General features: G+C 41.4%; 1 long non-coding RNA gene across 1 annotated transcript; it reads right to left on the minus strand.

Annotated features, from left to right (window-relative positions):
* Positions 1-5,738: 5,738 nt before the first annotated feature.
* Positions 5,739-6,812, minus strand: LOC119359146. Its single transcript, XR_005172392.1, has 3 exons — positions 6,749-6,812; positions 6,290-6,471; positions 5,739-5,843 (listed from the first exon to the last, which is right to left on the minus strand). It is a non-coding gene; the product is annotated as an uncharacterized LOC119359146 (long non-coding RNA).
* Positions 6,813-14,877: the final 8,065 nt, after the last annotated feature.

The following is a 14,877-nucleotide window of genomic DNA, read 5'->3' on the forward strand; positions in this document are numbered from 1 at the left end:
GATCCTCAGGCCGATTTTACAAATCAACCCGAGTCTCAGCGGCTACTGGGATTAGCGGTCTTACGTCATCCTTCAGGTGCATCTCGGGTTTTAAACCGATACACACCTTGAGGGCTACTGGTTATATATCTCGGCAGAGAATAAATTGCACCAATAAAAAATATTGACAAAAAATCGGCCCACAGTCGGGGTGGTGCACCACCTCGGAAGCACTCCGGCATAAAGCTCGGGCGCTAGTGGCTGGCTCCATAGATGGCATTTCTGGCATTAAGCTCGGCTAAGCTCCTTCAACTTTTTTGGACCAAGATGATCTATGACATCTTGGATATAGTCCGGCGTTGGAGCTTGGACACAGTCCGGCGTTGGAGCTCGGAAGCAGTCCGACATGGGTGTTCGGTTGCAAAAGATACCTCGAATGCAGTCCGGCGTTGGAGCTCGGACGCAAGAGGACACTGCCTCCCGGAAACAACTTCAAACCCGAGGTGTGGCATAAAAATATCAAGGCATTGATAAAGGCCGGAAACTTAAAGGGGCTCCTCGGATACCCGACGTGTAAACTCGTCGAATGCATTTCGGCGATCCTCAAGATCGAAGATGGGAAGATTTGTTGAACCAGTTTCCAAGACCGACAACCGAAGATGAAGAATAGTTCGGAAGAATCAAGGAGCGTCTCTAACTTGAAGACCGGTTCAGGGGGCTACTGACGGTGTCCTGGACTAGGGGGTACTCACCACGTCATCTCCCGATCTGTTAGATTGGGCCGAGGACCCCCATGGCCGTATACTCATGGGCCAGTTCGGACAGCTGCCGCATACATGGAATATTCTACAAGACTTGGTGATCAAGACAAGGACTCCTCCCCACCGGCGTATTCGGCTAGGACTCTTGTTATCCTAGGCCTCTGGTGCATTATATAAACCGAGGCCAGGCTAGTCGATAGATAGACAGATAATTATACCATAGGCTAGCTTCTAGGGTTTAGCCTTTCCGATCTCGTGGTAGATCAACTCTTGTAATACCCATATCATCAAGAATAAATCGAGCAGGACGTAGGGTTTTACCTCCATCAAGAGGGCCCGAACCTGGGTAAAACATCGTGTCCCCTGCCTCCTGTTACCATCTGCCTTAGACGCACAGTTTGGGACCCCCTACCCGAGATCCGCCGGTTTTGACACCGACAGTCACGCTATGGTCCATATAGTGGGTATGCAGGAAGGCCATACATGAAGAGCACTATCAATCATTAGTAGAATGTCCGTGCGTTGCTACGAGCAAAAACCGGATACCTATGTTTTGACAGGGAATAATAAAAATATGGACACATAGATCAAATTATTCTTTTAATTTAGATATACACGTTAAGCATGTATCATATTCTTTCACATTTTTCCTTCTCGGCAATCTTCCTGTCTTCTTGACATGTCAAATCGCTCGCCACCCAAGAACTTATAACTTGATATATACGATCCATGATTAAATAGTATAGTAGAATGTACGTGTGTTGATACGAGCTACAATACATATAAATGACTCAAACAAATGATTAAGGTCGTCTTCATGGTTGAAACTCATTTCTCCCTCATATGTTTGGGCAGGTTTTAACATCAAATGGGCGCCCGGTGGGCTCCCCAAAATTCAACCGTCTAGATTGTCCGAGCTATCTCAAATCCAGCTCATGTGGGGGAGAAATGTGGTTTCCCGGTCTATTTGTCATGTTATCTCCAACACGCGGTCCCAACACACAAAAAACCACCCCGCGACACACCCTTCCCTTTTCCTGCCGACCCCTCCCCTTTCTGCTCGGTTTCCCGCCATAACAGGGCATTTCGCGCTGAAGTCCTCTCCTTTAAAACTAGATGACGCCCATATTACCATTGTCATGGCACCCTCTCTCCATCACACCATACTTCCCCACGGACCGCCAAGGAGGAATCCCCCGCCAATCGCCCCGCTCTCCACCCTGATCCCCTCCCTCCCTATTCGTGCGGATCCACCACCGCCATCAAGGGAGAGGAGGCATGCACCGCCCATGACGCCCCCTTCCCTGAGCCAAGAAGGTGGATCTGATGTCTCTTGAGTCATTGCCACGTTGTAACTACATTTGAATATCATGCATTACCACGAAACAAAAATATGATGTGTGTTGTTGTGCATGCAACTGATATGCCACCGTGTCCATAACTCTTGAAGCAACCAGCCAATGCATTTACCGTTCTATCTAAACATAAAAGTCTATTATTAACTCTTGAAGAGCCCAACAAATGCATTTACCCTTCCATCCTTATAAAAAAATTGTACAACTTGATGAAAAAAAATATGAACCGCTCGCTCATGCAATTTGCTACAAAGTCATCTCTAATGAAATGCAATTTGCCACATTTTGTAAGGTAGAGAAATTATTCCACTCAGACAGTCATAACTAAACAAACCAACTCCACCCTTATTCCGGTCATTCTCAACCCTCACTCTTATCACAAAATCCACTAATTCGTGTTCTAATTGAGCCCGACGTCGTCGTGGCAGGCCAACAAGAAGGGACAAGGGCGGCAACCGCCTCCCCATCTTAGTGCTAGTACCCCCTCGTTCTATATTGGACCAAACCTTCATTCCAAGCTCTAGCATGACAGCTCCACGCTCATGTGTTGCCACGGAAAAAGAAATATATGAATAGAAATTTTCATCCCAAAGGCAACTTGCACCTTGCTCCCACCTCCCATAAGATGTATATTTTTCACCCTCACCTCTCTAGGATATATAGTTTTTTTAATCTTTTTATCACTCTATACCGGATCTACCTCCAACTTTGTTGTGGTCTTCAATATAAGCTGGCCGTTAATATTCATGGTACTAAATTCCAACTTGGAAATAAAACTGACCTCACATCAAACCAACCATGCTTATCTTAATGTGCATGATACCAAATTCAAAATTGGAACTAAAACTAACTTTGAAAGTAGAGATAAGTGTGCAATAAACTGTATGTTTGCTAATGACATTTCTCATGAATGGAAATGGTTAAAGTAGTAGTTTTTTCCATGGAAGTACTTAGCTCACTTTCTATTCTTTACCAACAGGCCATCGTCAGATAAAGACAATAAAGGTGGCAATTTAAAGATGATATGCACAACACTTACTACGGGAGATAAATAATATGGATATGTTTTACACTTACAAATACACGTTGTTATAACACAAATCAAGGTCATGTGATAGTAGTCTACTTGTTTCAAGCTATCAAGATCATACTTTGGTTTTCGACGGTAGTTTGTCTGGCACAAAATCTATTGTGTAAGAGATCTTCGGTTCTATCATTAGAATTAAATGTGATCCTCTTCCGTCCATAAATCTTTGGTTTCTTGCTCTTGATGTCTTGAACGACACCACCTTCTTGCCTTCTTTCCTAGATGGGTTGCATAGTCTAAATAGGAACACGAGCTAAAGCCGACACCTCTTTGTCACTCCATCATTCAACACTCTCCGAGACATCCTTTCTAAGCATGGTGTATACAACCCTGTGCTCATCTTTAGTCCACTGCCACTTTAAAAGCATACCTACTTGATCTGCAAGTTAATAAATTTGGAATTAGTACTGTTCTAAAAAATGCTATTATTCTTATTATGAAAAATATGCTTGCATGCTACTATCGCAAAATCTAACCTTCCTTTTTCTAAATAAAGTTAGTTCCTACTCCTTCCTAGCCTTTTTCATGATTGTCCCAACTGGTAGCCTACAAGTGCATGTTATTGTTGCAACTTCGCAAAAGGAAAAATAAGTCTACAACAGAAAATCTTTTACTTCTCTAATTCAAGATTCTTTTGCCGGTTTATGTAAATCAAATTTGCTCGTACTCTTTCCTATTCATTCCATGTTACTGATGCAATAGTGAAACTTTTAAAATAGAACTAGGGTGGAAACATCTAATCATTTCTTTTCTATTCTTTTCAAGGTTTTTCAGAAATAAAAACAAAATAAGCACTACATATTGTTAACATGATCATATCCTGATTGTGCAACCAGATTTTCTCAGTATTTGACATGATTATCTCAATTGCATAGACATATTTTCTCTTAGTTTTTTTTACCATTGTTGCTACTATTTTCTTAATTGCACGGAACTATTGCTAATCGAAATACTCCTATGGAACACGATTATGTATGCTTGTTTGGCAAGCAGATTTTTTGCTTACTGTTTAGGCCCTTTATGTGGCTGTTTCCAATGCTACCCCAGACATCCTGGCTATGCTGCATATAAATGTTGCCTTGGGAATACTTGTTGCACTCCATGGCGCCATCACCATTCTAGACGTGTCCTCATCCCGCCACTCGAAGACTGCCTGCGTACTCTTGCCCAACATTGCCAAAACCGGTTATTACTTGAACAAGTTGTTAAAAGAACAGAAAATATATACGGTTTACTAAAAGGTCTGCACATCTGGTGTATCATTTGCACATAGCACTTACGTACATGCTAAACTCCTTAATTAACAAAGCTGAAGGGTGATGGTAAATAAGTCTGTAGGTTTGTTTGCTCAATTCAACTCCTCGGAAAATATGAACTCACAAACACAGGACACCATGAACTATAGAAAGACACCATCTAATGAATGTGACCACCAGCCTAGCTACTATCCCAAGTGTCCTCTGGATCGCAACTTACAGAAACATCATCAAGGTAGGAAAAAAATTACCAAACCTGCAACGCTTTGATCCAGCAACGAGGGCGTTTAAGTGATATCCCATTAATGGTATCCTAGAGCGGTTGCAATGGCGGCGGCGTGGTACTCGACCTTCAAACCTAAGGTATCAAATGGGCGGAATCTCTGTCTGCATAACATCAGTACCTCTTACAAAGAAAATTTATGTACAATACTAACTGTCAATAACATCGATTACCAATTTGAATCGCTCCATCAACAACCTGACACTACCATGTTCACCGTGATGCTTCAGGGCACCATCGTGCACTTGCCCTTGCTGTCCTAGCAGGCCTGGGAGATTCAAAAGGAGTTACCACAACAGATCACTTCAGTGTTAGTTACACAAGCTCAGAGTTCAGAAACTGCTTTCATAAATAAGTTCAGACTGGCCGTTGAACTTGGCATGAATAAACTACAAAAAGAAGACAATGTAAATTAATTAGTCACCTTTTGGAGGACTGATTCTGCTTCATGGTGAACAATGCATTCACCTCCTTCACTTTGAGATGAAGAGCAGAGAACTTCTCTATCATCTTGTTTATGTTAGTATGTACATGTCCTCCTGCATGAGGCTCAATCGGGTCTCGGCGATGGCCACCTTCCCGTTGATCTTCGTGTACCGGCGCTGTAGCTCCAGCAGTAGTGACAGCCGGACAGACCCACCTTCAGCGACACTCTCCACAACGTCCTCCACCAGCCTTTCAGACTTTAGTTTCAGTATGAATGAGTACATGACTGAATTCCAAACACCAATACACACCACATGACTGAACCGGACAATATATTTCTTACTCTTAGATACTACACGTACACAATGCTAAGATGTAGATTACATAGATAGAAATCTAAAGCATCAAGATTGCGTACCTCGACAGGTTGAGAGCCCTGGGAATCACCCTGCGAAGGAAACCCCAAATGAAGAAAAGAGCTACTTAGTGTATGTGCGTTAGTCCGGCAGAGCACATGTGCAAGAAAGCAAAGGAGAACTCTGTAGAAGGAGAAGTTGTATATGGATGTACTCGACGACACGGGGGCCACCGCGGAGCACCTTGCACTGCTGCATGTGCTCATCTGCGCACTTCTTCACCAGTGCCTCGCGCCCGGTATTGTTGTTGTAGAACACGCGTTGCAGCGGGTCCAAGAACCTGAACGTCAGCAGAAAATTGTGATTTTCCTGCGCAACTTGATTCAATCACAGAACTTCTTATATGGTAGATGATATCAATTGTTGTCCGGATGTTAGTTTTTGCATCAAAATTGAGAAGAATACAAAAGAGCTCGTTGAAGAAAGAAACAAAACTAAAAGGAAGTGTTTAGTGCTAATCTATAAAAACCACATAAGTGAAATTTCGAATACCAAAAGAGTAGTTGAAAACTATAAATAAAAATAAAAATAAATTTTACAGCCACAACTTCAGCCGAAACATCCTACCAATGGCAAATTTACCATATGCATCATTCTAATTAACAAAGATGAATTTAGCAGCACACATGCAACATAACTTGGTAATAGCTTGTTTGAAAATAACACAAATAACTCAACGAAAGTGAAACTGAAGCAATGTTAACCAACACGGAGGAGTATAGGAACCTTTTTTAGGTGTTCAAATTACAACAGGTAGTCCGGTTCATCGTCAGCATCTGAGTCATGCCGTGGGATCCGCAAGCTGCATCTGCTGTGTTGGCGACATCACCGTCGAAGAGAACCACCTGATACTCACCATAAGAGCAACCAGGAAACATCCATTGACTCGATCAACAATATTCGAGAGCCTGAAAATACAAGGACGACCGGCCATATCAGGGTGTGGCACTAATCTACTCAACCCTGCCATCATCAAGCAAAAGAAAATAAACCTTAAAGCTACACAAACAACTACTATTATCAGGCACAAGAAAAGAAATCTTAAAGCTACATAAATATCAACTACCTTACAGAGGCAATTTGGTTCATTTAAAACCATCATTCGGAAATCAAAACAGTAGTCGGGAGAAAAAAATTATGCATTCAATTCACCATGTAAGCGCACAACAAAGTAGTAGTACTCACATTCAGACTTTGGTACCTCAACAACATCAAGCTACCCACCGTAAAGAGTCTAAGGTGAGCATTCCCTACCATTAAAGAAAAGAACGGGTCAGAAAATTGCACCCTCGAATCATCTCCATGAAGGTAAATGCATCCCCCAAGATTCATTTCCTGTTCTCGAGTTCATGCATAAAAATCACAGGGGCACAAATCAAACTGTATGTTGTCCAAACCAGGAAGAATACAGGGTATCAAATGGAACGAGGGAAGCTCACCTGAGATTGAGAATCCATAGACGAGAGTATGTTGCTTGTAAACAAGCATCACCTTCGTGGCTAATAGGGGCATAGGAGTAGACAGGGGCACACGGAGGAGGGAGGGCGGGGCACACGCTGTACGAGCTCGCCGAGCCATACGTGACGGCGACGGCGACAGTTGCTCGAGGTCGCTCGGGCTCCCCATCTTGAAAAGGGGAGGCGGCATGCTGTGAGATGAGACAGCGAGACGAAGATTGGATTTAGAAATTACTGGGATGCGGTGGAGGCGCATCGAGAGGAGCATTGGGGCAACGGCACGACGGTGGTGCAAGGAGGATCAGGATCTGGCCGGTCAACCTCCTCCTCTCCGACGAAATCTGGCCGGTGAACCACCACCATCACCGGCGTGACCTTCCAACGGGGAGCAAAGCCGGCGGAAGTGGCGCAAGTGCTCGCCTTGGGAGCGAAGACAAGGTCCCGGAGCAGCTCATAGCGTTCCGGTAGTGTAGCACGTCGAGGAGATGGGAGGGGCGCCATGGCCACAACAATCGGCTGCGGAGGGATCCCACAGTGGCGGAGGAGTCTCTCTCGTAACCCTAGGCAGAGCAGAATTGGGGATGAAGGGATCCGCGAATAGATCGATGACAACCTAGTTTTTTTCGCTACGTGGTTGTCGTTGGTTTTCGCTACCTGATATAAACCAATGAAGTGGGGAGGGGACGAAAAAAATAGAAAAAAACCCAGCGAAGGTGGGATGAAAAAAAACCATGATAGGTGGGACGAAAATTGACCGGCGAAGACTACCAACTGCTCCATTAGAAGTAGAGATTGGTTGTTATCAAGGAAAGGTAAAAAATTAGGAAATTTAGGATTTTTGAACTGATTTCTATGCAAATGGGGTTTTATTGTTTGGTAACGTGATATCAGTACCTGTCCGTTTGTGACGTGTCTGATTAGGAAAGTTTGCAAATGTTAAGAAACTATTTATTGGGAAGAAAGTTATGACGTGTCTGTTATTTGTTTCCTAAAACAAATTTCACTAATAAGAGAGATCGATTGATTTAGATAAGTTAGAAAAGTTAAATAAATATATTATTTGTTTCCTGAAAATCTGTCATTTGTTTCCTAAGACAACTTGAACCAATAAAAGGAATCGGTTGATTTGCATAATTTAAGAAAGTTAGATTAAAATGTATTATTTGTTTCCTGATAATCTGTTATTTGTTTCCTAAGACAAATTAAACCAATAAAAGGAATTGATTGATTTGCATAATTTAAAGAAGTTAGATCCGTGATTTGTTATACGTTAGGAAAGTTCTGGTTGTAATAAAGAGTGGAGAGAAAAATAAACCGATGAACCAGGGTGTGAGGGGGTGGTGGGAGAAGAGACGGAAAAAACCAGCGAAAATAAACCGCGCAGACGATTCACTAACTCGTCCATTAGAAGTAGAGATCTCATTCGGCACTTTGCTTTATAGATACATTCAGGATCTGTGTATTGCCCCTCATAAGAAGCATGTGTGCAACAAGTTTGTATATCAATTTTGAAAGAAAACATAAAATATGAAAATAAAAGTTCATCGATTTTAAAAAAAGTCACAATCTGAAAAACAAATCATCGAATTTGGAGAAAAGTTCATGCATTTGTAAAAGTATGTGAATTTAAGAAAAGAAAAAGGAAACAAAATACGAAAGAAAAGAGAAAAAGAAAACCAAACAGTTGTGCTTTTTCAACGTTGCATTTTAAAAATAAAAAACTAAAACCTGGCACATCAGGTCAGGTGACCCACTTGGTTAGTGAGCGGGCTGCTTCGAATCACAGGTTGCGCATATCTTTTGGGGGGTTTAAAATGAAAAAACAAGAGTAATTGGGCCGGCCCAAAGCTGGGGGCGGAGATTGTGCACCAAGTTGCGAAATGTTGTGTAGGCCCCGTTTGATAGCTCAGTTTTTTTTAAGTATTTTGATAATACTGCAGTATTTGAGATTACCTTGGTTTTAATTATTATGAGGTGTTAGGTTGCCACTAAAAACTACGATTTTAATACTGTAGTATTTACAAAACTGTGGTATTTTCTCTGTTTCTAAAAAAGAATCCTGGACCTCTTTTTTAAAACTGAGCTGGCGAAAGAAACGCCTCGTCATCATCTTCCTCCTTGCTCCAAGCCGCTGTCACCCCCTCCTTCATCCTCATGTTACTTCTGCTCGACGACCTTGTTCGGTTGAATCTTGTCCGTGAACTCCTTCGCTCAACCTTTGCCTCTGGTGTGCTGTTGTGGTGCACTGTCTAATAGCTGATCGCCAGTACGTCATACACTCTCCGTGCCGTCACTGATCCCTGCCTCATGTCGTTTCCCCCTCCAGCCCCGTTACGCTAGCCGTGAGGAAAGGAGCGAGCAGGTCCTATTGGACTGATGGTGGAGCTTGCTACCCGGGCATGCGACTGCAAAACTGAGCTGCTGTAGCTGTTGTTTGCGATGTTTGTCCATGGGTTCCGGCTACAACAGACGAGTATCCATACCCTATACCCATTTAGCTCTTGCTCGAGTGACCGTAACTAGTTAGGAACAGACGTGCTTGTACTAGCTATCAGCCGGCTAGCTAGCTACTTTTACGTTGTTGCATAAAGCACTAGCCAAACAGGTTGTAGTATTCAAATACTTCACAATACTTTGGTATGTCAAAAACTGTGGTATCTTATACCCACGGACTAAAATACTACAATTTTCAATACTTTGGTTTTTGCAATACTTTGCTATCAAACACATCCGTAACAGAGGAAATGCTATTGCTTACTGCAAGATGTATCCGAGAGCAACTAATCAAGGGGCATCCCTTGTGGGGCGCCCCTATATCTCGTATTCAGCGAGAGCTAGAGACCCCTCGGTGAAGGCGAGGGCGAATTGGGCTGGCACAGGCATGCGAAAGGCCACATCCTTGTGTTTTTTTACATTCTCTGTGTTCTTTTTTGCTTTATTTTCTTAATTTTTTATACTATAAATATTATATACATTACAAAAACACTCTACAAAAAACATTTGAAAATGTTGCCCAAGCATTTGAAAAATGTTAAATTTGTATAGTGAAAATGTTTATCACGTACACAAAAATGGTGGATGTATCTGGTGCACCGGGGCAATTTGTGCTACCGGTGCATCGGTTGCCCATTGCACATTCAAAAATGTTCAAAAACATTTAAAAAAAAATTAGTGCATTGACACAACATGAATGTATGTTGTCACAAAAATTTAGATAAATATTCGAAACATTGCTTGAGATACATAAATAACAAATTTGACACTGAATAGTACGTAACACAAGTTGGGCTTCAGTTTTGGCCCACTAGCACATTGACGTCAAATTTGTCATTTTTGTATCTTGATCATTGTTTTGAATTTTGATTTGATTTTTTGTGACAACATACATCGATGTTGTATCGATACACTAAATTTTTTCCAAATTTTTTTGAACATTTTTTAGTGTGCAACGGGCTCCGATGCACCGGTATACAACATGAAATCTGTATAGAAAAAATGTTGACCATGTATTTAAAAAATGCTAATCCAATAATGTTACAAAAATGTTGAAAAAATATTTGAAAAATGTTAAACTTGTATTTTGAAAAATGTTAAATGTGTATATAATTTTTTTAAGATGTATTCAACAAATGTTAAATTTGTATTTGAAAAATCATAAATGTGTATAGAAAAAATGTTGACCATATATTTAAAAAATGTTAAACATGTCTTTGAAAAATGTTAGATGTGTATACAAAAAATGTTAAACTTGAACTTGAAAAATGATGAATGTGTGTACAAATTTTTTTGACCATGTATTAAAAAATGTTGAACTTGTATGAAAAATCTTAAATGTGTTTAGAAAAAATGTTCAGCATGTATTAAAAAATGTTACACTTGTATTTGAAAAGGTTAAATGTGTACAGAGAAAATGTCGATCATGTATTTAAAAATATTTTTTTTAAAAGTTAATTAAGCATTGCAAAATGTTAAACATGTATAGAAAAGTGTTGACCATGTGTTCAAAAATGCTGACCATGTATTAAATAGAATGATGATTTTTTATTGAAGAATGTTGAACATTTAATAAAAAATGTATTAGATATATAACAAAAGTGTATATAGAAAAACATTGAAAACTGAGAGAAAACAAAAAACCGATGAAAAGCGACAAAGAAAAAGTACGAAGAAAAAAGAAAGAAAACAAAAATGGCAACGAAAACTGAGAAAGAAACAAAGAAAACAAAAAAAAGTAGAGAAAGTAAAAAAAATCAATAAAAAGGAGAAAGTCGAAGAAATCCAGTGTCAAAACAAAAACAAAGCAAAACAAAAATCGGTGGAGAAATCCGGCTATGTTGGGTCAAGTGCGCCGCTCCCCACATAACTAACACAAACTTGACAATGGCATATTGGCTAGCAGTTCTGGAATCACGAAGTGCGGGGTTGGGAGAAAAGATTTATTTTTTTAGAAAAAAACATTTTTTCTTTCACAGGAGGCACAAATTTACTTCTCATGAAGACACGAATTTGCTTCCGCAAGAGGCACAAATGTGCCTCTCGGAAAAGGGAAAAATGTATTTTTTCTGCTTCCTTGGGAGGCACAGATTTGTCTTTTGTGAAGGAAATATGCCCTAGAGGCAATAATAAAGTTGTTATTTATATTTCCTTATATCATGATAAATGTTTATTATTCATGCTAGAATTGTATTAACCGGAAACTTAGTACATGTGTGAATATATAGACAAACAAAGTGTCACTAGTATGCCTCTATTTGACTAGCTCGTTGAATCAAAGATAGTTAAGTTTCCTAGCCATAGACATGAATTGTCATTTGATTAACGGGATCACATCATTAGAGAATGATGTGATTTACTTGACCCATTCTGTTAGGTTAGCACTTGATCGTTTAGTATATTACTATTGCTTTCTTCATGACTTGTACATGTTCCTATGACTATGAGATTATACAACTCCCAAATATCGGAGGAACACTTTGTGTGCTATCAAATGTCACAACGTAAATGAGTGATTATAAAGGTGCTCTACAGGTGTCTTCAATGGTGTTTGTTGGGTTGGCATAGATCGAGATTATGATTTGTCACTACGAGTATCGGAGAGGTATCTCTGGGCCCTCTCGGTAATGCACATCACTATAAGCCTTACAAGCAATGTGATTAATGATGTGATTGACTTGACCCATTCCGTTAGCTTAGCACTTGATCGTTTAGTATATTGTTATTGCTTTCTTCATGACTTATACATGTTCCTATGACTATGAGATTATGCAACTCCTGAATACCAAAGGAATACTTTGTGTGCTACCAAACGTCACAACATAAATGAGTGATTATAAAGGTGCTCTATAGGTGTCTCCGATGGTGTTTGTTGGGTTGGCATAGATCGAGATTAGGATTTGCCACTCCGAGTATCGGAGAGGTATCTCTGGGCCCTCTCGGTAATGCACATCACTATAAGCCTTGCAAGCAATGTGACTAATGAGTTAGTTGAGGGATGATGCGTTACGAAACGAGTAAAGAGACTTGCCGGTAACGAGATTGAACTAGGTATTGAGATACCGATATTCGAATATCGGGCAAGTAACATACCGATGACAAAGGGAACAACGTATGTTGTTATTCAGTTTGACCGATAAAGATCTTCGTAGAATATGTAGGAGCCAATATGAGCATCCAGGTTCCGCTATTGGTTATTGACCGGAGATGTGTCTCGGTCATGTCTACATAGTTCTCGAACCCGTAGGGTCCGCACGCTTAACGTTCGATGACGATTTGTGTTATGAGTTATGTGATTTGACGTGCCGAAGGTTGTTCGGAGTCCCGGATGAGATCACGGACATGACGAGGAGTCTTGAAATGGTCGAGACATAAAGATCGATATATTGGAAGGCTATATTTGGATATCGGAAAGGTTCAGAGTGATTCGGGTATTTTTCGGAGTACCGGAGAGTTACGGGAATTCGCCGGGAGAAGTATTGGGCCTTATTGGGCCATTCAGGAATAGAGGAGGCAGGCCAAAGGGAAGGAGGTGCGCGCCCCCCATGGGTCCGAATTGGATTAGGGGAAAGGGGGCAGCGCCCCCCTTGCCCTTTCCTACTCCCTCTCTCTTTCCCTTTTTCTTCTCTCCTACTCCCGAAAGGAAAAGGGGAATCCTACTAGGACTTGGGAGTCCTAGTAGGACTCCCCACACTTGGTGCGCCCCCTCTATGGCCGGCCTCCTCCTCCCTCCTTTATATACGTGGGCAGGGAACACCCCAAAGGTACAACAAACAATCTTTTAGCCGTGTGCGGTGCCCCCCTCCATAGTTACACACCTCGGTCATATCGTCGTAGTGCTTAGGCGAAGCCCTGCGCCGGTAACTTCACCATCACCATCACCATGCCGTCGTGCTGACGAAACTCTCCCTCGGCCTCAACTGGATCAAGAGTACGAGGGACGTCACTGAGTTGAACGTGTGCAGATCGCGGAGGTGTCGTATCTTCGGTGCTAGGATCGGTCGGATCGTGAAGACGTACGAATACATCAACCGTGTTGTCATAACGCTTCCGCTTTCGGTCTACGAGGGTGCGTGGACTACACTCTTCCCTCTCGTTGCTATGTGCTACCTCTAGAGCACTGCATTGGATTTCCTTGAGGAGGAAAGGATGATGCATCAAAGTAGCGTAAGTATTTCCCTGTTCTCAAGGTATCAATCCAGTAGGAGGCTTTGCGCGAGTCCCTAGTACCTGCACAAACAAATAACTCCTCGCAACCAACGCGATAAGGGGTTGTCAATCCCTTCACGGTCACTTACGAGAGTGAGATCTCATAGATATGATAAGATAATATTTTGGGTATTTTTATGATAAAGTTGCAAAGTAAAATAAAAGCAAAGTAAAAAAGCAAAGTAAATAACTAAGTATTGGAAGATTAATATGATGAAGATAGACCCGGGGGCCATAGGTTTCACTAGTGGCTTCTCTCAAGAGCATAAGTATTTTACTGTGGGTGAACGAATTACTTCTGAGCAATTGACAAAATTGAGCATAGTTATGAGAATATCTAGGTATGATCATGTATATAGGCATCACGTCCGAGACAAGTAGACCGACTCCTGCCTACATCTACTACTATTACTCCACTCATCGACCACTATCCAGCATGCATCTAGAGTATTAAGTTCATGAAAACAGAGTAACGCCTTAAGCAAGATGACATGATGTAGAGGGATAAATTCATGCAATATGATAAAACCCCATCTTGTTATCCTCGATGGCAACAATACAATACGTGCCTTGCTTCCCCTACTGTCACTGGGAAAGGAGACCGCAAGATTGAACCCAAAGCTAAACACTTCTCCCATTGCAAGAAAGATCAATCTAGTAAGCCAAATCAAACTGATAATTCAAAGAGACTTGCAAAGATAACCAATCATACATAAAAGAATTTAGAGGAGATTCAAATATTGTTCATAGATAAACTTGATCATCAACCCACAATTCATCGATCTCACCAAACACACCGCAAAAAGAAGATTACATCGAATAGATCTCCACAAGAGAGGGGGAGAACATTGTATTGAGATCCAAAAAGAGAGAAGAAGCCATCTAGCTAATAACTATGGACCCGTAGGTCTGAGGTAAACTACTCACACTTCATCGGAGAGGCTATGTTGTTGATGTAGAAGCCCTCCGTGATGGATGCCCCCTCCGGCGAAGCTCCGGAATAGGCGCCAAGATGGGATCTCGTGGATATAGAAAGTTGAGGCGGTGGAATTATGTTTTTGGCTCTGTATCTGATCGTCTGGGGGTACGTAGGTATATATAGGAGGAAGAAGTACGTCGGTGGAACAATAGGGGGCCCACGAGGGTGGAGGGCGC

The sequence above is a fragment of the Triticum dicoccoides genome, chromosome 2A, assembly GCF_002162155.2.
Source record: "Triticum dicoccoides isolate Atlit2015 ecotype Zavitan chromosome 2A, WEW_v2.0, whole genome shotgun sequence".
In the NCBI taxonomy this organism is placed as follows: domain Eukaryota; kingdom Viridiplantae; phylum Streptophyta; class Magnoliopsida; order Poales; family Poaceae; genus Triticum; species Triticum dicoccoides.